The following is a 26,990-nucleotide window of genomic DNA, read 5'->3' as shown; positions in this document are numbered from 1 at the left end:
CTACTTAATATTCTTTTATTTTCAGCCATAATAAATACTAAGGCAATATAATTCCTGCTGAAAATAAATTGAACATAACTAAAAATTGAAGCACCTGTTCACAATTTATATTTATTAAGGGCTTAAGAGAGAACATTATGGCCAACCTATTTCATTTTTTCTGACCCTTCTTATAAGTCAAACTCTTTATATTACATGGAATGCTGACATTACTGAGAATAATTTAAGAACAGCATATGCAGAACATAGGTTTGTGGCCTAAGGAGTGATTCAATTCCAGGGAAACAAAAACCACTATCTCAGCCAATGAGATACTTACCACCATGTAGTATTATCAATAGAAAGGTGGCCAAGATATTAATTACATTTTTCTCATTATTGAAGGTCACAGAAAGAGGTTACAACATACTTTCCTAATCTCTGAATATAAGGTTGTTTTCTAGTTTTTCAACAGTTTTACATTTGGGACAATATGACTAATTATACCCCCCAAAATCTTTCTTCTGGTATTTTAGTACTCATTCAAAATATAACCTAGAGTTTTTTTGGTCCACGTAATTCATATGTAATGGCAGTAAAAAAGTAAATAAAAGTAGAAAATACTCATCTTCTTTTTGTCCCTGCTGTTCCAAGAAGTGATTGACCTGTCGACATTGTTTGGAAAGCGAAGGTGCCAAGAATATAACAGAGGGAACCTCTCGTTTCTTGGGGGCATTGATTGCCCAGAAATTCAGACTTTCCTCTAAATTCATCTATTTCTGGATGGAAAATAAATATTTTTTCATCAGCTGTGGAGAGTCTTTCAAGAAGATAATCCCACCAGAAATTCATCAACTAGGAAGTTAACAGTGATTCTCATTAAGTGTTCTTCTCACTTCTCTTTGCTCACTTGTAAGAATTTCTTCCGTATATATGCTCCAGAATGGAATTGCCATAACAATGTGCGTCTAGTTCATTCTCATCAAATTTCTCTTGCTCTGTATCAATCAGCTAAACACCTTCATTGAAAAGTTAAAAGCTATCAATTTAGAACTTCTTTGTTTTCCAACCATCAAATTTACAATCCTGCTTGTTTCTGAACTCGTAATTTTCACTTCTTCTTTTAACCTTAAGAAATTATCTCTATCTGCTCTGAAGACAACTCCTCCATCCATTCTCTACATTCCAATTCCATCCTATCTATCTATCTATCTATCTATCTATCTAACTATCTATCTATCTATCCATTCATCCATCCATCTGTATTATCTATGTTTTTTTATCTTAGTTAGAATAAATGTTGCTGTCTCCAATAAAAACCCACATCATCATCATCATCACTATCATTATCATCATCAATAATTTATCTATTTGTATATTTATTAAGGAATATGCTCATCTTCATCTTTGAACTCTTCGTGTTTTCTCTCTGCATTTAAACACATTTGAAAATTTTATTGCACAATTTATTCGTTCCCTCTTTACCGCTGGGTATCTTCTTTAAGTCATAATTAAGCTCAGGTTTCTAGGATAGAAGACCTAAAATAAGAGTGGTTTGCCAGAAATGCACTTCTGTCTTTTGAGATGGAATCTGAAATCCAGGGCTGGGATTGCAGCTCAATGATTTGGTAACAAACCAAGTCCTTACAATTCACTGCAGTGACATCAACAAGGTGGAGCCCTTATCAACTTGGCTAAAAATAGCAGCTGAAGCTTCAGTCATTGTGTTTCATTCCAGGGGGAAGGAAGACAGGACACAAGAGGAGGACACCAGTCAGTGTTTGGCAGCACTCCTTTAAGAAGACTTCCTGCCCATCTAACACATCCTCTTGTAACTCAAGGGCCAGATGCTAGTTACTAAGGTGAAGAGGGGGATGGAGAAGGTACTGTATCCCAAGTAACCATGGGATCTGCCAAATTTCAGGGGTCAGTTTCTCAAGAAGAATAAAAGCTATGAAGGTGACACCACGGCTTCCCTCCCACACTTCTCCAAACCTATTTTTTATCTCACCCTCCCAACTCTGCTCTCTGATCTGGCATCCGTTCCCACTCCTCTATTAAAACATATTACAAAGGTCAGCAATTACTCTCAGTTGAATTCTAAATGACCATATGCACCCTTTCTCTCCTCACCCAACTAGTGCTTCCAGTAGATGCAAGATAGTTGACAATAAGCTCCTTTCTGGGAGAGTTTCTTTTATGACTCATGGAAGAAGATATTCCCCAGCTATACATACCTCTTATTTCTATCTAAGTCACCTAATCAGGGTCGTCTTTCTCCATCCAGGCTTTAAATATTAGAATTTCTCAGAGGTAAGCTGTGGGCGCTCTCCTTACTCTATACCTCTCCAAGTAATTTATGTGGTAATAAGTATCATCTTTAAAGTCTTCAAATTTATATCTGGTAGCTTCCCAGACATTATAACTTAACTTTCAGAGACACCTCAGACCAGACCTTCTGAGAACATCCTTCCTTGACCACACTCAACTCTACCTAAATTAGATTTCCCCATTATAATTTCCCATGGTCCTGTTTTTCCTTTAAATACACATTTATTTATGCATTTCTTTATTTGATATTTGTCTTGTTTCTGTCAGCATTAAACTCAAAATGCAGGGACAAGGTCTGGTGTGCAATGTTATTTAATAAGTATTTGTTGAATGATGAACTGATTTAACCAGTGACATAGAGCAAATATCACGATGGGCATCTGCAGAAAGTACACAGGGCACACATGTCAGAGGAACTATTTAAAGTTCAAGCACAGGAAATTATGCCATAGAGGAAGGCATGAGACACACAGCAAGACAGGAAAACACTATCATAAAAGAAAAATAAATAACCTTCTCCAGAGAATGGAGTGAAATGTGTCCAGTAAAATACCACAGGAAACAGAGACTCTAAGAAAGGGCTTTTACGAAGATGTGCAGGCTGGGCAGTGAAGTTCTCCTAAGCAGATGCTGTGGTAAAGCAGAGAGTATAACCACTTCATTGATTTGAGTGAGAATAGAAGGGCTGATAAATAAGACAGCTGACAGGGATAACAGCAGAATCACCTCCACCTAGAGCCCTCGACCACCTCACCGTCGGAGGAGAGAGTTGGCTGGTCACAGCTGTAGAACATGTCTGTGAGTCGCCATAGGATTCACTGATAAACTGAAGTCATGGTTTCTGCATCGTATGATTTTTCACTCTTGATAACCATGAAAATGACTTCTTATTTCAAACCCCAATACAATGACATTTATGACTTCGTGCCTTTTCCTAGGCACTGTCGTAAGTGCTTTGTTTGCATCGGTTTACTTAATCCTCATAGTAACTTCATGGGGAAAGTACTATTATTCTTTCCATTTTACAGATGTGAAACAGAGGCATGAAACTTAAGTAATTTGCTTTTGGTCCCACAGGTGATAAAAGGAGACACTGTATTTGAATACTAGCAGCCTGATTCCAGTAACTGGCCACTTATCACACTATCCTGTCTTTTATTTAAAGAAAATATTTGAGGGTGCCTGAGTGGCTCAGTCAGTTGAGCATCTGACTCTTCATTTTGTCTCAGGTCATGATCCCATGGTTGGTGAGATGGAGCCCCGCATCCGGCTTTGCATTGATAGCACGGAGCCTGCTTGCAATTCTCTCTCTCCCTCTCTCTGCCCCTCCTCTGCTTGTTCTCTCTCTCTCTCTCTTTCTCTCTCTCTCTCTCTCTGTGTCTCTCAAAATAAATAAACATTTAAAAAAATAAAAATAAAGAAAATCTTTCAGAGTGAGTAATATTAAAAATATATACAAATATTGGATGACACTGATGAACAATCCAGGCAAGTAACAAACTCATCTAATCACACGTTGTTCACCTGAACAGTTACAAAAGATGCACAGTGAAGTGCCATTTCTTTTTATCTTCTACCTACTTAACCCCTGTCTGTATAATAGTAAACTTAACAAATAATCATTTAAATAAAGCTAAATATTTGAACAGCATCCCAGTCAGACAACAATCAGCATCGAGTTCATTAGAATGCCAGAACTTTAAAGGCTGCTTAGGGAAATAATGCAGATCTTCCTTGACTTACAATGGGGTGATGTCCTGATAAACCCATCATAAGTTTAAAATATAAGTAAAAAATATATTTAATACACCTAATCTACTGGACATCACAGCTTAGCCTAGCCTACCTTGAATGTGCTCAGAGCACTTATTTCAGCTTACATTGGGCAAAATCATCTAACATGAAGACTACTTTATAGTGAAGTGTTGAATACTTCATGAAATTTATTAACTGCCGTCACTGAAAGTGAAAAACAGAATAGCTGAATGGGTACAGAATGGTTATTTATCCTTGGTGATTGCACGGCTGATGGGGAGATGCCACTACCCAGCATCACTAGAGATAAAATAACAGGTTCCTTTTGCTTTCGTTTGCAGGTTTTTAGAACCATTTATTACCAAAGACTTAATGAATTTTAGTTTCTCCAGTGATAATTAGGCTGACCATATGCCGGGGGTATTTGTTCTTTTAGTTAAACTGCCTTCAGTGGAAGTGAATATCAGCATGACTCAAAGACATGGTCACAGCTGGGCAGAGGACACTGTCCACTGTCTTATCATGTCGAGAGACTGGGTTTTTCTCTCCACCCCTCTTCTCCATCATTTTCTAGTATCTGTAAAGAAGAAATGTTGGTAATATGGCATTTATGATCATTTGATGTTCAAATATTCAAAAGTTAACATTAATGTTTCTAATCAGCTGGGAGATTTCTTCTTCTCCTTTTTTTTTTTTTTTTTAGTTGTGAGATTTTATTAATCCGTATAATATCCTTGTGAAAGAATTAGAAAAATGAGGCAACTTGAAATTTGAATTGTGTCTGTCTCTCCCACAGCTCAATGGTTCATGAAGACATGAACCTGGTCACCATTGGAGCCCCAGCATGTACTCAAAATGTCAAAGGTTGCCAGTGAATATTTACTGAACTTGAACTAAACCCAACTAAAACAAAACAAGAAAGATCTTAAAAACCCTAACATTTTGCCCTTTTCAAAACTGAGGGCGAAATATATAATTTTTAAACTGAAAGGCATTTCAAATAAAATTAAGATAAAGTTAGTGGCACGGATGTCAAGATGGCATTAAAAAAAATCAAACTAAAGAGGGATCTTGAAAACCATACTTTGAATTTCTTATGTCACAGAGGAATCAGAAAAGCAAAGAGGAAAGCGACGTGCTGAGAAAATACACAAATAGGTGGGCCAGAAGAGGGATTACAAATCTGCATGCTTTTTGTATTCAACATGTCATCAAATGTATGCAGTCCTTTGAGCTTCACATAAATTTAGTTTTATTCACAGTATTAAGATGAGAGTCACATATTCTATCTGATTTACCTGGAGAGAGTAGGTGAGAGGTCCATATATTTCCTACGTGCCTCTGACTTTGAGCTCTGCATATATTAAGTTAATTCCACTTACAGATCACCTCACCCTCCTACATGACTGACCTGTTCAAATCCAGTTGGGTCAGCTATGGAAATCTGTCTTTGTTTGATTTCTCCAATCCCTTTCTTCTCCACCCACTCTGTCTTCTCATCCCTAATTCCTATTTATTTATTATGCAGAAGAGTTTATGCATCTATTTTTTTTTTACAGGTGAAGCCTGTTACCCCACTCTCCTCCATCTGCAAACATTCAGCTAGGCATTTTCAAAATAGAAGTTTTTGATGTTTTTTTTTTTTCTAAAAAGTAACCGTTATTCAAGCTCATAAAAGGATAAATTTCCATCTAGATTCCATTTCCTCAAATTGTTGCCAAAAATAGAGTTATGCAATCTACAAAAGAAAGTTCCAGAAATGAAAACCTCTACTGTGAAAATCTCTCCTCGTCAGAAATCGAATGGATTTGGCAATCACACAAGGGTCTTATGCTTTTTCCTCAAGGATAGAGATTTACAGCCCTTTATCAAGTTCCGCATTGTTTCTGTACATGTTCTATGGTATTTATGCTTGATTTTTCAAAATGCAATTCTTATGGTTATAAAATTCAAATGACATACAATGATATTCGTGAATATGAAAGCTCACAACACTCCTCTACCCAGACTCACCACATTGCAAGACTGCAAGAGGCATAACCTATAAAAGACAAAGTAAGTGGAATCACGTAGGACACAAATTCACCCTCCAGTTGTCTGTGCCTTCATGCCTGACTCCACTTCCTAGAGGAAACCGCTATTTTTAAATCAACTTTTAAAAGTATAATTTTTGCACAACAAACTAAGACCATTGAAAATGTACCTTTTAATAATTTTTGACAAAGGCATACAGTCATGAAATCAGCATCCCATTCAAGATACAGAGCACTTGTTTTTCCCCCCAGAAGTTTCGACCTGCTATTTTTCAGACAGTCCCTCCTATAACCATGAGCCCAAGTTCAACCACTAATCTGCTTTCTGTCACTTATGATTTTTCCCGTTCTGGAAATTCACATAAATGAACTCAGGACATGTGGATGTTTTGAGTCTAGCTTTGTTACTTGTCATTTTATTATTGAATTATATATATTGTTGATTCATACATTCTGGAAAAATTCTTTATCATAAATGAGCACTGTCAAATGCTTTTCCTTCATTTATTGATATACTCTAATTATTTTTTTTCTGTTTTAGTCTATTAATTTTGTAACATGCACTGATTGATACCCAGATATTAAGCAAACTTGAATTCCTGAAATAAGTCCCATTTAGTCATAATGTGTAATTCCTTTTATGTAGTGTTGGATATCATTTTCTAAAGTTTTGATAAGGGTTTACATATCTATGTTTATGAGAAATTTTGGTATAGAGTACGCTTTTCTTGTAATCTTTTAATGTAGTCTTTGTATCAGAAGAACCCTGACCTCAGAAAATAAGTTGAGAAGTGTTCCTTATTCTAAATAATTTTTTGTAGTTTTGGTATTATTTTTCCCAAAAATATTCAATAGATTTTGCCCTTGCAAATATCTGGGCTTAGAATTCTTTGAACCTAAGATTTTTAACTTTTAATTTATTTAATAGATATAAAGCTATGGTAGGCAGAATAATGGCCTCTCAAAGATGTCTACATCCTAATTTCTGGAGCATGTGAATATGTTATTTTATATGGGAAAGGAGAATTAAGATAGCAATTATTAATTAACTGATTTTAAAATAGGGAGATTATCCTCATTTTGTGCTTAGGTCAAATGTAATCATCAGATTTCTAAACACAGAAGAGGAAGGTAGAAAAGACAGTCTCAGAATGATGCAGTTTGGGGAAAACTCAACTGCTATTGATGACTTAGAGGGCAGATAGAGGAGCATGAACCAAGGAATTCAGGTGTCCTCTGGAAGACAGAAAAAAGTAGGAAACCATTCCTTCCCTAGAGCCTCTCAAAGAGAGGCAAAGCTATTGACACTTTGGTTTCAGTCAGTGAAATCCATTTTGGACTTCTGACTTCCAGAACTGTCAGATAATCAATTTGTATTGTTTTAAGTTGTGGGGTATGTGGTAATTGGTTATACCAGCAATAGAAAACTAATGTAAGAGTTCTTGATATGTTCTATTCTCACTTGAGTTTTGGTAAGTGTGTCTTTCCAACAATTATTCATTCTATGTTGTCAAATTCGTTGTGTAAATCTATTTATAATATCTATTTATGAATTTTAATGACTATGGATACATAATGGTGTATCTTCTTCATTCCTAATGTTGGTTTTTTGTGTTCCCCCTCTTTCCTGAACAGTCAAGCTAGAATTTTATACATCTATTTTTAGAGTTTTCAAAGAACCACCTTTGTTTTTATTGATTTTTTTTCTATTGCATGTTTTTCTTCCTGTTTCATTATCATAGTATCTATTTATGAATTTTAATGACTATGGATACATAATGGTGTATCTTCTTCATTCCTAATGTTGGTTTTTTGTGTTCCCCCTCTTTCCTGAACAGTCAAGCTAGAATTTTATACATCTATTTTTAGAGTTTTCAAAGAACCACCTTTGTTTTTATTGATTTTTTTTCTATTGCATGTTTTTCTTCCTGTTTCATTATCTCAGCTCCTTATTAGTTCCTTTTTTTCCTTTCATCTGAATTTAACTTGTTCTTTATTTTAACTTCCAAAACGAAAGCTTGGATCTTCAACTTTATAGTATTATCCTTCCCCATGTAAGAATTTGAAGTTATACATTTTCTTCTAAAGCTTCATTTTAGTGGCATCCCACTAGTTTTGATGTTTTGTGTTTTCATTATCATTCAGGTAAAAATGTTTACGAATTGCCACATGTTATTTAGAAATGAGTTAATGAGTGCCTATTTGGTTCTTTTTAAGATATTTTATGATTTCTAATGTAATTTCACTGTGATCAGAAAACATGCTCTAATATTTTGATCTTTTGAAATGAAATCTATTAAGACTTGTTTTATAGCCCATAACATGACTTCTCTTAATGAATTTCTATATGGGCTTGAAATAACTGTTCTTTTTGCAGTTATTGAGTGTGGTGTTCTGTAAATGAAAATTAGGTTAAGGGAGTTGGTACATCCTGACTGATTATTTTTCTAGTTAACCTATTCATTACTGAATGAGGGGAATTAGTCTCCAACTAGAATTGTGAATTTATATATATTTTAATTTAGGTTTGACGGTTTGGACTATTATTTTTGAGGCTTTTTTTATTAGGCTCATATATATTTATAATTATTATACTTTCAGAATATACTGATTCTTTTACCATTATTATATATTATTATTTATTTTTTTCGTAGGCAGTGCTCCTTGTCTCAAAGTTGACTTTTTGTGATATTGACATAGTTACCTTACTTTCTTTTTTCATAAATGATTTTTTTAAAGTTTATTTATTACTTATTTTGAGAGAGAGAGACACACACACACAGGAGTGGCAGAGAGAGACGTAGAGAGACAGAATCCCACACTGTCAGCAGAGGGCCTGATGCGGGGCTCGAACTCATGAATCTTGAGATCATGACCTGAGCCGGAATCAGACGCTTAACTGACTGAGCCACCCAGGCACCGCAGTTATCCTACTTTCTTAAGCACACTGTTGTCTGCATTCCGTATCTTTTTTTCCATTCTTTTATTCTAATCGTTTCATATCTATGTATCTGAAGTGCATCTCTTGTCAATTGCATAACATTTGTCTTCTTTTTTTTTCTTTTTTAATTCCATTTTGGGGATCTCATCCTGAATAATTAGGAATAAGGTTTATTTAGGTCTTCTAACTTGCTGTTGGCTTTGCATTTGTCTCATCTTATTTTTCATTTGTTCTATGTTCCTACTGGAATTCTTTGGGTTGCTTCTTTGGATTGGTAAATATTTCTGGTATTTCATCTTAATTATCAGATTTCTAGTTATATTATTATAATTTAGTGGTTCTTCTAGGAATTACAATATGCATCCCTAACTTATCCTAATTGAAGTGTCTTAAATGAGGAAAGAACTATGAATTTGTATTTGTGCACCTAATTTATTTTTGTGACTTTCTTGAAGTCTAAAATAAAGTTGATATTAAAGAACTATAGTCAAAAATATGAAATAAAATCTAATCCAAATTCATGTATATGTAATATATAACAAATTTCAGAAGTAAACAATGATAAATACAAAATTCAGAGAAATGATACATATCATTGCTGTTTTAGCAACTGAGAAATATGTTCAAAATACAAATATTAGAATCGATACAAAGTATTGAATGTGTATCTACTGTCAGCTATGGCCAGAAACCCTATATTTGATAGAGAAACACTGTCCATAAACAATGTAAAGAGCCACAAGGATCAAAATCAATATTCTAATAAGATAATTATAAAAAGCTTATATTTAAATAGGAATTTTAAGGTAACACACAACTGATGGTTTTGAATAAATATTTGATCATTTTTGAATAAAACACTAACACCTGATATAGACTTCTTTTTTAGATTAAAAAGAAGGAAACAATACCATGTGTTTTAATTAAAGCACTTGATTCTTTCTTCATTCATTAGTCTAAGAATATAAACATGAAAATAGTTATTTCCACTCTTGAATTGCTTACCCATGGGTATTACTTACCCATGCAGATATAATTATTCATTTACATAATTTATAAAAACTTACTTAAAATGCCTTAATTTTTATTTTATTCTGACATTATGGAAATATAAACATACCACTTTAGTTTGTAATAACTCAGAAAACAAAAACTTTTGTGAATCCTAATTAAAAATTTAAACTCACATTCAATTTAAAAGAGGTGGCTTTAGTAAATGCTTCTGACAAACTAACGAGGGAGTAAAAAACAATATTTTATATTCACAAAATTACTACAGTTATAGATAATGAGAAGAAAGATTTAATGAGCAAATATATGTGAGGTCACCTTTTAAAAAGGCAAAAATTTAAAGTGTTATGCTGTCTTGTCATTCCAAATAAAATAAGTGGGATATTTCTTTTCCTACATGGATGTTTTTACTTCAGTTTTTATATGTATCTTGTGAGTTAGGCAAGTGGTTGTTACTACCCTTACTTTATAGATGAGGAAACTAAGATGAGAAAACTATATATATATATATGTGTGTGTATATATATGTATATATTTGTATATATATATATGTGTATATATACATATATATACACACACACACATATATATATATATATACGTATATATATATACATATATATACACACACACATATATATACATATATATACATATATATACACATATATATACATATATATACATATATATATACACACATATATATACATATATATATATAAACATTGTTTTAATGTTTATTTAAAACAAATTTTTTTAACATTTATTTTTGAGACAGAGAGAGACAGAGCATGAACGGGGAGGGGCAGAGAGAGAGGGAGACACAGAATCTGAAACAGGCTCCAGGCTCTGAGCTGTCAGCACAGAGCCCGACGCGGGGCTCGAACTCACGGACCGCGAGATCGTGACCTGAGCCGAAGTCGGACGCTTAACCGACTGAGCCACCCAGGTGCCCCAACGTTTATTTATTTTTGAGACAGAGAGAGACAGAGCATGAACGGGGGAGGGTCAGAGAGAGAGGGAGACACAGAATCTGAAACAGGCTCCAGGCTCTGAGCTGTCAGCACAGAGCCCGACGCGGGGCTCAACTCACAGACCGTGAGATCATGACCTGAGCCGAAGTCGGACGCCCAACCAACCAAGCCACCCAGGCGCCCCTAATGTTTATTTTTAAGAGACAGAGACAGAACATGAGCGGTGGAGGAAGAGAGAGAGGGAGACACAGAATCTGAAGCAGACTCCAGGCTCTGTGACCTGTCAGCACAGAGCCCAGTGTGGGGCTCGAACTTACCAACCATGAAATCATGACTTGAGCTGAAGTTGGACGCTTGACTGACAGAGCCACTCAGGTGTCCTTTAAAAAAAAAAAAAGTTTGTTTGTTTTTAAGTTCACTTATTTTTGACAGACAAAGAGAGACAGAGCATGAACAGGGGAGGGGCAGATTGAGACGGAGACACAGAATCCGAAACAGATTCCAGGCTCTGAGCTGTAAACACAGAGCTCGATGCGGGGCTCGCAGTCACCAACTGTGAGATCATGACTTGAGCCAAAGTTGGACGCTTAACTGGCTGAGCCACCCAGGCGTCCCGAGAAATATATAATCATACAATTAATAGTCTGTCGAGTTACGTTCAATTCCAGATGTTTGACTCCAAGTTCACTGCTTTTTTAACTGCTTCATGAAGCTTCAACAAAAACATAAATTCTCTTGATTTTGACTTTAACCTCACCCAGTAAATTGAAGAACTCTTTTTTAGAATCAAAAGTCTGCAACAATCTCATTAACCAACTCTGCAAGATAGAAAAGCTCCAGGATAGTTCTCATGCTGATCAGAAACACTTCTACCAAAATAAAAAGCATCAAAAACCAGTGGAGGAAAGGCAGAAAAGGGGAAGACTAGACAAAAGCCAAAAGAGAAAGAGTACTACCTGGGGAGGATTTTGAAGATCAAGCTCAATGCTGGTGGGAAGTTGGGTAAGCACAGGAATTACATAACTGGTGCTGCCCACACACTGTCCCTGCTGATAAGTTAAAAAAAACAAAAAAAAAAAAAAAAACAAAAAAACACGCTTGGTAGTTGGGAGATAGCATTGATTATAATTGGCACATCTGATGTATGTTGACGCTGTACCCAATGGAAGTAAATGTCTACAGGGGTAGGATGAAGTAGGGGAAGAGGAAGGAGAATGAAGGGGTTATATTTCTAAAGTCTATTTGTTTTCTTCACATAGGGTGGAGGAAGCCAAAAGGTCACCGATCAAGGTCTTGGGGTAGCCTGTAATTTAATTAAGATCAAATTACACATTTTAATTACCTGGTACCAAAGAAGCCAATGTGTTAATACTTGTCTAGTATTCAGTACACAATTGAGGGTTTCTGTTCTTGGCTTCAGCTGGTCTCCCGTTTGAAGCAGGCATTTGAAGACTTCATGTTAATCAAATTTTCCCATTCTTGATGATTTAAAAATATAAATGTGCAAGTCTGTAAAATACAGAGTGGGAGAGAGTTAAAACTTCATTTTTATACAGTACAGTGCAGTTTTAATTGTAAATTGGCTTTCTAATTTTATATTTTGGAAAGAAAAAAAAGGTGGGGTTAACATATATTGAGTATTATGTCATCAAACATTTGGAAAAAAAACTTGAGAGATATATTTTTCATTTAAATGATGCGACAAACATCATCAGTATACAGATGAGAAAACTATCTGAATGAATAAGCTAAGGTTCACAACCTAAAGGCATCTGTTTTCAAAACCCATACTCCTTCTAAACCATAGCCACTCTGTTTCCCTCTCTTCCACCTCCACCTACTAAATGATAATTAGCGATTGTGAATGAGACACTTCGTCTTTCCTTGATAAAATAAAGTCCCGTTAATGTCCACCAACAACTGAATCAGATTATATCTGGGTGAGCTATGGAAAGAAGGACAAGAAATCTTAAAGGATAAACACTGTCTTCTCAACAGCAACTGCACAACCAAATGCATCCATTTATTTGGCATTTAATCAAGCCTTCTTTGAAAAGAGACAAGGGGCGCCTGGGTGGCTCGGTCAGTTGGGCCTCCGACTTTGGTTCGGGTCATGATCTCACAGTTTGTGAGTTCGAGCCCCGCATCAGGCTCTGTGCTGACAGCTCAGAGCCTGGAGCTTGCTTTGGAGTCTGTGTCTCCCCTCTCTCTGCCCCTCCCCTGCTCACACTCTGTGTCTCACTGTCTCTCAATAATACATAAGTGTTAATAAAAAAAAAAAAGAAAAGAGACAAAATTACTTTACTGGGGTCAAATGATTATATATAAAATATTATGATTATATATAAAATTATGTATATAATTTATATATTTTATTATATATTATATATAATTTATATATATGTATGTTGTATATATATGTATATGTATATATGTATGCATATATGTTGTTATATATTATATAATTTATATATATGTATGTTATATATATATGTATATGCATATATGTATGTATATATGTATATATGTATATATATGTATGTATGTATGTATATATTATTTATATATAATATATATAATAAAATAATCATAAAATGCAGATCATAAAATCCTTGATTTCTCACAGAGGCTCAGACCATAAACCCAGAGGCTTTTCCGTGGTTATTCCAAGTTTTATTCTCCATTTCAACTCTAACATAAAAGCTATTGTTCTACTCTGAGTTTACAGTTTTTGTTTGTTTTTGAAAGATAAATGGTCAAACACCCCGCAAATCAATGGGGATTAGCAGTTGAGACTGTCAAAACTGGTTCAGCCTGAAGGAAAAAAAACAGAAAACAAAAAACAAAAACTAGATTGTTATATAATACTACATTCAGTGGTGAAATCCTGATAAACCCGACAGATTAAAGATTCACAATGAAGGGTCAAATGATAAATTTAATAGAAGAGGACGCAGTATAACACTTTTGTGATATAAAAGTGAGGACAGACTTTCTAAGTAAAACCTACAAAACATTGAACTATAGGGAATTCATTTACAGTTCAAAATAAAGGATTTCTTTTAAACAAAGGACAGCATAAATAGAGGCAAGCATCATCACAAGAGCTAATACCTATATAGTGCTTACTGTGTGCCAAGAACCTTTTCTATCATTATGCCCATTTTGCTGATGAATCAAACAGAATAATAACAACAAAAGAGATAAAGTAACTTGTCCAAGATCATGTGGCTAGTAAAAGAAGGAGTCCATGTTCTTTACCATGATTTCTTATAGTCTCCTATTGGCTGATGGGAGAAACATTTGCAATATCCAAAACCATTGAGGGCTGGCTACGTAGAATATACAGAGAACACCCACAAATTACAACAACTACAACAAAGACTAATATTCTGAGGGGTGTAAGAGAAAGGATTATATGAAAGCAGTTTACAAAACTGAAACCACCTAAACAGCAATGGATTCTCAATCACATCAGTAAACACAGAAGTATAAATTAAAGCAAGAAGGTATCACTTTCTAAAACTGGCAAATTTCAGAAAGATGAATGAGTCAAGTTGATGGAGATGGTGGAATATAAAACACTCCTGCATTGTTGGTGGCTACGGCCCTTCCAGACGGTTGTGGAACAGCAGCATTAGGTCAGTTAAGATACTTGTTTCTGCCTGGGTACATATCCCAAAGAAATGCTCACGTAGGTTCTTCAGGGTGTGTGTGTAGATGTTAACCACTGTTCGAGGTGGAGTTGGATCTAATGTAATGTCTATTATCAAGGATGTATATTAGTAAATTGTGGGAGACGCATATACAGAAGATAATAAAGCAAAGAACCACGTAGTCCTCGTAAAGGCACATGGATGGATCTAAAGAAGGAAGCAGTGCAGAGAGAAAAAAAAAAAATGTAAGGAAGAGATGACATCTCTAATGGACTACTACACGTATAAATCAAAATCATATGTACCCCAAACAAAGATAGACACTTCAAAAAAGCATATAGCAACAAAATACTTCTGGAAAGTAAATATTGAATAAGAATAGGAAATAATGCAGCTAAAGGGAAGCTAAATGTTCAAACAGTCAAAAGATGGGCCATGCACACACCAGTGATGATAATTTTACACTAAATGAGAGGTACAATTATTTCAAACAACTGCATCAGAAATCCAAATGGAAAAGAAAAAAAAATGACATTTTTGTTTCGATTTAATATTAAATGAATAATGCTTATTAATCATCTACTTCATTAAAAAAAATGTTTATTTATTTATTTTGAGAGAGAGGGCACATGCCCATGAGTGAAGGGGGGATAGAGAGAAAGGGAGAGAGAATCTCAAGCAGGCTCCATGCTCAGTGCAGAGTCCCGTGTGGAGCCACTCGCATGTCCCCCAGGCACTCTACAGGGGGCTCGAACACGCGAACCATGAGAGCATGACCTGAGCTGAAGTCGGACGCTTAACCGACTGAGTCACCCAGGCGCCCCTATCACCTACTTCATTTTGAATTACTGAAGTAGGCAGTTACATATATTCTATTCTATATTCTTTCCCTCACAAATGCCTGTAATATAAATATTAAATTCCATTTACAAAGGAGAGAAACTTGCATCTAAGATATGATGTGGCCTGCTAGGAAGAGGCAAAACTGGAGGGTAATCCCACGTCCCTTATCTGTTTCAAAAGATTTTAATCATTTCACTCTATGTATCTAATATGTTCAAAAGAATTTTCCCAGGGGCTTATATCCAGATTTCTATAAATACAGAGAAAACCAAGCTTTCATTAATACAGGTCTTCCTAAAACTTTTAATTCCCCAATATTGAGAGTGGTCGCATTTGTTTGAAGGAAAAACAGCACCATACCCATACAAGCACCATTTAGCCAGTTTGAGAGAAAGGGTGGAAACAAAACAAAACAAACAACAACAACAACAAAAACCTTTTTTCTTTCTTTCTGATAGCTCCTATTTTAGACCTTCTTGAAACTAGCGTTTTCCCTGCCCTCAGAGGAAATATTGCTTGGGTCGCGTACTCGATGTACACTTTTAGGAAATAAAAAGTTACCTGGTCAGTTATACTCAAAAAGAATCAGTTCAGTTATTAAACAGCCGATGTAATAATTCAATGTCATAATCAAAATAATCCAACTTCTTTTAAATTGGAGCTCTTTCCTTCCCCCAGTGTGGTTCTACATTGGGCTGGCTACCTAACCAGGGATTTTATGATTGGCTTTTTCATTCTTTCTCCTGTTTTGCGTTTCTACCCAACTTCATCGGTTTAGGAGAGGGGGGTAAGAAGAACAGCCAAAGGAAGCAGGAAATATTTGTAATAATCCAGGTGAAACATGCTGGTAGTGGTTACCACCCTGGTCAAGTTATCGTTAGTGTCTCCTGAATTATTTATGATACTAATCTTCTCCCTCCACTCCTTTTCTTATTTTCTGCTCTCAGCATAGAACAAGCCTGATCCATTTCTAACAAGTTGGGTCGTGCTACTCGTTTGCTCAAAATCAATCCCCCAACGCTCAGTGTAAAAGTCAAATCTTTGCACGTCCCTACATAATATGGATACAGCCCTCCCCCATCTTATCTCCTACAGACGCAGCTTCTATTCCTTCATTCTTTGTAAGCTTTGCAGCCTTAAGTGATTTTCCTTGAACACAGCATTTCAGGTTTAATCCAAACAAGACCTTGGGCACATTATCAGTAAGAGATCAGTTACCTCCCAAGCCACCCTCTCTGCTCCTATTACCACAGCTAGCCTTCAGCCAGCCTCTCACCCTTTTGATTTTTTTGTCCTTTGTCCCCATGCTCCAAAGGAAACATATTAAGCTTTTTGACTGGATCTGTTTGAAACTCCTCTCCTCTCATGCTTAAAGTGAATGGGATGCAATACCAACTCATCCCTTATGGTGGGGGGAAATAACTCAAGTAGCAGCATATTCTCAATAATATTTTCTACCATGATTAAAGTATTGGGTAATTAAAGATTTCTTAAATATGCCTTCGGGATTTGAATGATGACACAGGGAATATAATATAGGCTTGCAAATGATAGCTTACGCATTAGTATTCAATCTGATTGTTTATTCTTTTCATAAATATTTATATAGCACCCACTGCAATCCCAATCCCATCCTGGAAGCTGATGATCTGATATGGAAAAACATCTGAGGAGACTCATATTTTAGTTGGAGGTAGATCGAAAATAAGCAAGTCAACCAGTAAGTGAAGAAAAGCCTCGTAGATATGACCAGAACTTTGAAGAAAATCAAGTAAGGTGAGTTGGGAAAGAATAGCAGGGCATACTTATAATGGAAAGTTCATAGAATTTCTCTTTGAGAATGTGTCCTTTGAAATGAAAACTGAATTTAAGGCATTTCACATCTTTTAAAAATTGGACAGCAACATGGAGAAGAATGAAACTGGACCACTTTCTCATACCATACACAAAAATGAATTCAAAATGGATACATATGTTTAAAATTAGAACATGCTCATACTGTATTTAGGAATGTATTGTGTTTAAATTATTACTGTACACATTAAATATGCATACATACATATACATGTATTTACCTACATACACAGATATATATATATATACTTGTACAAATGTTTCCATATATATTAATTTATATTCATACAAAATGTACATGGTATGAATAATGTATACAACTATATTTATATCATATATATTACATAAAATTTTATAAATAAAATATACCAGGAATGTGTTTTCTACTATGAATATATTTCCATGATTTATTGTGTTAAATTGACCTCTTTTTTTTCCCCTATTATCAATAGATGAGGTTTCTAATAAATCAGCACTTCTACAGATTAATGGTGTGAAAGACTTCTTAAAATACACAGGTGTATGTTATAATTTTAAAATCCCTTTTTATTTCTCCAGTCATATTTAAAATAAATAAGTAAGTAAATTACTGGCTTCAAATTTTCTGTTTCCTTATGTATAGTATTATGGATTTAAATGCCTTTTGTGGCACAGATACATACTTAAGGATCTAGAGGAGTCTAATTTACAGTGTAAGTTATTTTATTTTTATTTTTTAAGTTTATTTATTTATTTTGAGAGAAGGAGAGAGAGCTAGGGAGAGGAAGTGGGGGAGGAGCAGAGAGAGAGGGGAGAGAGAAAATCCCAAGCAGGCTCTACACTGTCCGCACAGAGCCAGACGGGGGCTCGAACCCACGAATTGTGAGATCATGACCTGAGCCGAAATCAAGAGTCAGATGCTTAACTGGCGCCACCCAAGCGCCCCTACAGTGTAAATTATTTTAGTTGAAATATAGGTTCTATATTTTAATGGCAGGGAAACTGATGTTCTGATTCCAAGGTTCTTCTGTAATTTATTTCCAGTGCCTTTTTACCAGTAAGAATTTTTTTTTTTTTTCTCAGCTTTTATCTGCTATTTTTTGTATCCCTGCCCCCAACCTCTTCATCAATAAGACCAGGAAACTTCTAAGTTGAGAATTATTTCATTCACTGTCTTAAGCTTCCCATGAATGTATTTTCATTTTCTGTTTACTTTTTTCCATATATAATACGTGCCTTTTAAAGATGCTATAATTTTACATTCTAGTACTCACAAATGATTTAAGAGTTGGACTTTATTTTTTGTCCTTCAGTAAATTTTAGAAAGAAAAAGAATATAATGCACAAACATCATTCATCCACATAATAAATTATGAATTCACACATCCTGGAAAAATTTTTGGTTTCTCACAAAAACAAATGTGTGCATTCACACCCATCATAGAGAGTAACACATAGCTATATCTCTTATGAAAGGATCTTTATGTACTTTACAGAATTTATGAAGAAAGGTCCTTTTAAGCACCACTGAATGATACCATCTGTGGTTGAAAATACAACAGGTATTCAGTGCTGTGTCACAGAGAAAAGGGGAAAATGAGTTACAACTCTTAAGTGTCTTGTAGCCGTTGTTAGTTAGAATGACTAGAAACTTTTTTTAACCAAGGAATTCATAGTCATTCTAAAACACAAATGTGAAGCAAGGAAATTTATTCATAGTATCACTGCACAAAGATTACCATTTTTGTTTTCTGTTATCTACATAAAATGCTTAGTATCCTGCTTGGTATATTATAATCATTCATTAAAAGGCAATTATTTAATAATAATTTTAATAATATTTTCAGTAGATTAATATATATCAAGTCAAATGTTTCTTAAGATAATTTCTTTCCCTGTTTTGCCATAAATAAATCAGTCATCTTACATTTTTGTTGACCTCTGGCATTCCCTTTAATCTTTACATATTTATTACTAACAAGAATAAAGACGAGGAATAGTTAGCATTAAGTATGCATTAGAGCTAAAATTAATATCATACATTTATGGTAGCATGTACTGTATATAACAAAAAACTTTCAGGTAGGTACTGATATAGAAACTGAAACAGAGGTTAAGAACTTAACTCAAGGTCATGCAATATGTAAGAAAGGGGACAGAATCCAAACCTAAGTAACTACTCCAGACCCTACAGTTCCTGATACTATAAGGAATTACATGTTTTTATTGATGACAGTAGATATCTCCACCTATACACCTGAGGAGATATATCACTGCAATGAATCAGAAGCCAGAGGACGAGGGGCGCCTTGTTGGCTCAGTCAGTTAAGTGTCTGACTTCAACTCAGGTCATGCTCTCATGGTTAGTGGGTTCGAGCCCCACATTGGACTCTGTGCTGACAGCTCAGAGCCTGGAGCCTGGTTTGGATTCAGTGTCTTCTGCTCTCTCTGCCCCTACCCCGCTAGCACTCTGTCTCTTTCTCTCTCAAAAATAAACATTAAAAAAATTTAAAAAAAAAAAGAAGCCCCAGGACTGACTGAGCAGTGATCCATAACTCAAACTATTAAGAGTGCATGGGTAAGAGTGCATGGGTCTCTGAGTGACCCCTCATAGGAGAGACTTGAAAGCCTGAAAGGTGTCTTCACTTCTTCACTGCTCAATACTTTTAGGAAGTTGCAGGCAGAGGAAACAGAGGAAGCGAATTGTGATTGCAAAACGTGTCCTAGAGAGTAAATATACATCAACTAAAGACAGTCTTATAAACACATCCCTTTGCTCACAAATTGCTTATCCCACATATTAGTGTAAATCTTTAGATCAATAAAATGTGATATTCTGTAATCTAGATTTTTCTCTGCCTTCGCTAGTTTACCGCAGGATATCAGGGCGGCCATAACTACCAGAGGAAGAGGTTTTGCCCCAGATCCCATAACCAATCCTGGCACAAACAGCTTGGGCAATGAAATTGCCCTTGATGGGCTCTGAATTCCTCTCTGGAAAAGTGACGAGAATGCTTGCCATATAATAATTATATAATATGTTAGGAAAGACGTGTTGATGCTGAATTATTGTTAGAAACCTTTAAATATCCTATTTTACTTGAAAATACATTTCTGATACTTACCAAAGTGATGCATTCTTCAAGCCTCAATTCAAACCCTTTCTCCTTGTGTAACATTTTAGTTTATTCCAAGCCTCAAAAATTTCTCCTTACCCCACTCTTATGACACTGGGTAATGTATATTCAACTGTTAATTGTGGCCTTTCTTCTTCCAATCCTTGTGTTTTGTTGAATTTAAAATTACCTCATGCATTGCCATTTAACTGGGTAAAATTTCATTTTGCCTCCCCACCTTCATGATACGTATGTAAATAACAAAAACTGTGTTATACTTGTTTTTACACCAACATTATCTCTCCAAGGGTAGGAACTCAGTATATAAATAAACGAATGGATACGCTGATGTCATCAATTGATGAAAATATAACTCTTTTACATTGCAAATAAATTTGTAAATTGTTTCTCATCTCATAAGATTCTTGTGAGGAGACACTTTTATATCTGTGCATATTAGCAGTATTTGATAAGATGTAACATTTAATTTTAGTGGATCATTTAATATTTCATAAATACAAAATGTTTTGAAAATATATTTATAAAGAAAAATCACTTTCACTAAAGCAAAGTTGTTTGATCTTTTTTTCCAGGTTTCATTATACTTCAATTTGACATCGATTGATATGGAACATGCCATGAAAAAGTGACAACAAATTCTATACAAATGTTACCTTGGGAGGTTTCTAGGTAACGTATAGCATAGGGAATATGGTCAATAATATTGTAATAGTTTGTATGATGACAGATGGTAATTAGATTTATGGGAATTATTTTGTGATGTATAAAAATACTGAATCACTACAATATACACATGAAAGTAGTAAGATATTGTATACTAATAATACTTCAATAAAATTTTTTAAAAAAACTAGGGATACTTTATTTGCAATAAACAAACAAACAAACAAACAAAACAAAATGGAGCGTGGTGGATGGAAGTTTCCTCTCTAGATTAAGTGGATAAGATTGTATCTAGGGTGACCTTGATTTCACTGTCAAATTTTATTTACTCTTAAAATCAAAAAGATACTTAAAATTTTTTAAATGTATATTTATTTTTGAGAGAGAGAGGCAGACTGCAAGCAGGTGGGAGCAAAGTGAGAGGGAGACACAGAATCTGAAGCCAGGCTCTGAGCTGTCAGCACAGAGCCCAGCAGGGGGCTTGACCCCATGAACCATGAGATCATGACCTCAGCTGAAGTCAGATGCTCAACCAACTGAGCCACCCAGGCACCCCAAAAAGATGCTTTTGTCTTCAGAAATAATTTGCAATTTATCATATGTGAAGTTAAAAAAAAAAACAAAAACAAACAAACAAACAAAAAACACCGGCAGAGGAGAAAATCTAAAAGTGGAAAATCAAGACAAAACAAAATAAAACACTGATAGAGATTGATAGAATCTTGTGGATGAGATAGGAAGGCTGATTCCTTACCCTTCAGTTATCACAAATTTGATGCAGAGATGTCAAACATTCTTACTTCTACAACTGCAACCTTTTGGTAACTTCAAGTCCTTTTAGATTTTTGCTTATCCTCACACTGAATAAAACAAATCATCTAAATACTTTAACATACTAAACCCCAGGAATGAAGCAAGCACTACGGAAGGTGAATCAATTCCTGAAAGTCACTTGGGATGCTAAAGGCAGTAGTACGGCGTGATGACTTGGGCACTGTCGTAGGGACTGATACACAAGCAATTATTAGCCTCAGACCCTCAGTTTCCGCTGTGCCACTCTTGGAGTATACTGGGATTCAGTGATCTGATAGGCTATTGCTGAAGTAAGATATGAAGTAAGATAGAAGGCGTGGATCTAATACAAGGACTATTACATCCTTTTCAAGGATATAAGGATCAAGGTTCTTATCACGGACCACAGTACATCAGCGTTTATGGCATAAATAATTGCTTTATTTTTATTTTTTAAAGTAAACTCTGTGCCCAATGTAGGCTTTGAACTCATGAGCTCCAAGATCAAGAATTGCATACTCTATGAACTGAGCCAGCCAGGCAATCCTAATGCATAGTTCCTTTATTTTTAATTTTTAAGTAAGTGTTGAGCCAACAGGTTCAGCTTTCAAACACAATAAAAAAGATGGTCATATTTGTAAAAAAAAAAAAAAAAAAGAATAAAGTTATTATCACTCTCAACAGCCTTCCTTTGATTCACTAATACTGAGTTCATTTTGTTTTCTGTTGTTTCCCTTTTTGATCACTCTGGGCATGTTCTTTTTCTTCTTCAATTTTTAACTGATTCAGTTCTAGTTCTGTTGCTTAAAATTATATGTAAACACCACAGAAAGGCACAAAGGAACTTTCATGGGGATGGAAACATTCTATACCTTGATTGTGGTGCTGGTGACATGATTTTGAATATTTGTGAAAATACATTAAACTGTTCACCTTAAAAGGCAAATTTTATTGTACTTTAGTTATGCTTGAGTAAGCCTGACTGTAAAAAATAAAATAAAATAAAATAATAAAATAAAAGAAAATAAAACAAAATGATATGAAATGAAATGAAATGAAATACAATACAATACAATACAATACAATACAATACAATACAATAAAATAAATAGCAAAGCTGATGTCCAAGAAATGACTGCCTGTTTCTTCTAGGAGTTTTATGGTTTCAGGTCTCACATTTTAGGTCCTTAACCCATTTTGAGTTTATTTCTGGGTATGGTGTAAGAAAGTGGCCCATTTTCTTTTCTTTTTATTTTAGAAAGAGAAAGAGCACAAAAGCAGGGGAGGGGGGAGCACCTGGGTGGCTTGGTCGGTTAAGCGTCCGACTTCGGCTCAGGTCATGATCTCACGGTCCGTGAGTTCGAGCCCCGCGTCGGGCTCTGTGCTGACAAGCTCAGAGCCTGGAGCCTGCTTCCGATTCTGTGTCTCCCTCTCTCTCTGACCCTCCCCCCCTCATGCTCTGTCTCTCTCTGTCTCAAAAATAAATAAACGTTAAAAAAAATAAAAAAAAAAAAAAGCAGGGGAGAGGGGAAGAGGGAGAGAGAGACAGGATCTTAAGCAGGCTCCATGCTCATCACAGAGCCTGACTCAGGGCTCAATCCCACGACCCTGGGATCATGACCTGAGCAAAAATCCAGAGTTAGATGCTTAACGGACTGAGCCACCATGCACCCTTAAAGTGGTCCATTTTCATTCTTCTGCATGCAGCTGCCCAGTTTTCCCAGAACCATTTGTTGAAGAGACTGTCCTTTCTCAATTATATATTCTTGTCTCCTTGGTCTTAGATAATTGGCCATGTAAGTGGGAGTTTATTTCCGGTCTCTCTGTTCTATCAATCTGTATATCTATTTTTGTGCCAGTACCAAACTGTTTTGATTACTATAGCTTTGTAACATGTCTTGAAATCTGGAATTGCAACACCTCTAGTTTTGCTCTTGTGTTTCAAAGAAGCAATTCAGAGTCTTTTATGCTTCCATGAACATTTTAGTGTTATTTGTTGAGTTTTGACAGGAATTACATTGAATATATAGGCTGCTTTGGGTAGTACTGACACTTTAACAATATTAATACTTTCAATCCATAAGCATAAACTATCTTTCCATTTGTTTGCGTTGTCTTCAATTTCTTTCATCAGTGTTTTATAATTGTCAGAATATAGATCTTTCATAACTTTGGTGAAATTCATTCCTAGACATTTTATTCTTTTTGGTGCAGTTGTAATGGAAGTGTTTTCTTAATATCCCTTTCTGCTACTTTGTTATGAATGTGTAGAAACACAACCAATTACTGTATATTAATTTTATATCCTGCAACTTTACTGAATTTATTTATTATCTCTAATTTTTTTTGGTGGAGTCGATGGTTTTCTAAGCATAGTATCATTATCTGCAAACAATGACAGTTTAACTTCTTCCTTACCAACATGTATGTTTTTTTATTTTGTATTTAATAAATATGCCTTCTATTTCATATTTAATAGAGTGGCAAGAATGAGCATGCTTCTCTTGTTCTTGATCTTAGAGTTTTTCAGCATTGAGTATGTTACCTGTGGGTTTTTTCAAAAATGGTTTTTATTATGTTGAGGTATATTCTCTCTAAACCCACATTGTTGAGAGCTTTTTTCATGAAGCACTGTTGAATTTTGTCAAATGCTTTTTCTGCATCACATACTTCTTAATTCTTCCTTTTGTTGATGTGATGTATCATGATAATTGATATATAAATATTGAACTATCCCTGAATCCCCAGTGTCAATCCCACTTGTTAGTGGTGAATGATCTTTCAGTGTATTGTTGATTGCAGTTTGCTAACATTTTGTTGAGTTTTTTCATGTATGTTCATCAGAGATATTGTCCTGTAGTCTTTTTCTTTCTCTCTCTCTGTCTCTTGTAGTGCCTTTTCCTTGTTAATGTATCAAATTAATGGTGGTTTCATAGAACAAATCTGGACATTTTCCTACATCTTCTATATTTTGGAATGTTTGGGGAGATGTTAGGTATTAATTCTTCTTTAATTTTTTGGCAGAATTCAGCTACAAATTCACCTGGTCCTAGACTTGTCTTTGTTGGCAGATTTTAAATTACCATTTTAATTTTGTTACTGGTAAGTGATTTGTTCAGATTTTCTATAGCTTCCTGATTCAGTTTTGGAAAATTGTATGTTTCTAGGAATTTGTCATTTCTTCTAGGTTGTCCAATTTGTTGGCATATAATTTTTCATAGTGTTATCTTATAGTCCTTTTTATGTCTATGGTATTGGTTGTTACTTTCTCAGGAAAATGAAACAAAAACAAAAATAAACATTGGGACTACACCAAAATACAAAGATTTTTCACAGTTAAGGAAGAAATGAACAAAATTTAAAGGGTGGGAGAAGATTCTTGGAAGTGATATATCTGATAAGGGGTTAATATCCAAAATATATAAATAATTTCTACAACTCAATACCAAAAAAGCAAACAATCCCATAAAAAAATGGGCAGAAGATCTTAATAGACACTTTTTACAAAGTGACATAGAGATGGTTAAGAGACACATGAAAAGATGCTCAACATCACTTATCATCAGGGAAATACAAATAAAAATCACAGTTAGATATCAGTTTACAACAATCAAAATGGCTAGAATAAAAAAGAGGAAATAACAAGTATTGGCAAAGATGTGGAGAAAAAGAAACTCTCATGCACTGTTGGTCAGAATGTTAATTGATGCAGCCATTGTGGCAAACAATATGGAAGCCCCCCCCCCCCAAATTAAAAATAAAAATATCATACAATACAGTAATCCTGGTACTGGGTATTTAGCCAATGAAAATGAAAACACTAATTTGAAAATTTATATGAACCCTGTTTATTGCAGCATTATTTACAATAGCCAAGGAATAGAAGCAACCCAAGTGACTATCAATAGATGAATGGATAAAGATTATATAAAAAAGGATGAGATCGTGCATTTGTGACAATATGGATGGACCATGAGTATATTATGCTAAGTTAAATAAGTCAGAAAGAGAAAAACAGATATTTTATGATATCACATATATATAAAATCTGAACAACCAAACAAATGAGTAAACGAACAAATAAACAGAGAGAGCAGAAACAGACCTATAAATACTGATAACAAACTGATAGTTGCCAGAGGGAATGTGGTGCGGAAATGAGCAAAATAGGTGAAGAGGAATGGGAGATACAGAGTCCCAGTTGTGGAATAAAAAGTCATGGGGATAAAAGTTACAGCATAGGAAATATAGTTGATGGTATTTTAATAACGTTGTGCAGTGACAGATGGCAGCTCAGCTTGTGGTGAGCATAGCATATTGTATAGACTTGTCAAATCACTATGTTGTACACCTGAAATTAATGTAACATTGTGTGTCAACTCTACTTCAATTTAAAAAAAGGAACAGCGATAGCAAAAAATATATTTAATGATTTCTCTGTGTGTGTCCCTGTGTGTTCTCCAACACATTAAAAATGCTGTGTATTTTGCAATATTTGTAGCATGATATCTTAATACATTTTTATTATATGTGTAATACATTAGCAGATTTTTACAACACCCATGGGTTATCAACAGTGAGAGACCTACTAATCATGACTGGGGAGATAACTGACAGGGATAAATGTTTGGCAGATTTGAAATTTAGACTTATAAATCAGATGTTCAGAAACATGACTTTCCTAATTTTCTAGTAAGTGAATATAAGTAACTCTCCATTTTCATAACAGTAGAAAACTCAATATCAAGCCCTTTTAAGGGATCTAATAATACCCAGTTTAATATACAGTTATTTTTATAAAAATATTATTCAAATTTAACATATTTCTTCACCATTTCCCTTACCTGGCTTCCTAAGGGTGATCAATTTTGCTGAGATTAGTGAGTGGCATTCTCAGAAGGGGGAAGGAAGAGAAGTAGAAAATAAATAGTTTTCTGATATTAGTTTTTACGCCATCCTATGTTCTTTCTTGCCTCTGCTCCTTTGTACCTCATTCCATTGAAGCACCCTGTGCTGTCCAGCCTTCAAGACTCCCGTAT

General features: G+C 34.9%; 1 long non-coding RNA gene across 4 annotated transcripts in view; it reads right to left on the bottom strand.

The window, feature by feature from the left end:
• Positions 1-26,990, bottom strand: part of LOC132670171 (uncharacterized) — a 451,329-nt gene that overhangs the window by 275,858 nt on the left and 148,481 nt on the right. For all 4 annotated transcript variants that reach the window (XR_013555996.2, XR_013555998.2, XR_009606490.3 and 1 more), the window contains one exon: positions 12,370-12,536. This is a non-coding gene — a long non-coding RNA (uncharacterized LOC132670171). The remainder of the gene's footprint in view (positions 1-12,369; positions 12,537-26,990) is intronic.

Source organism: Panthera onca, chromosome B3 (assembly GCF_046562875.1).
Source record: "Panthera onca isolate mPanOnc1 chromosome B3, mPanOnc1 haplotype 2, whole genome shotgun sequence".
Classification (NCBI taxonomy): domain Eukaryota; kingdom Metazoa; phylum Chordata; class Mammalia; order Carnivora; family Felidae; genus Panthera; species Panthera onca.
This window is presented reverse-complemented; position numbering and strand designations above follow the sequence as displayed.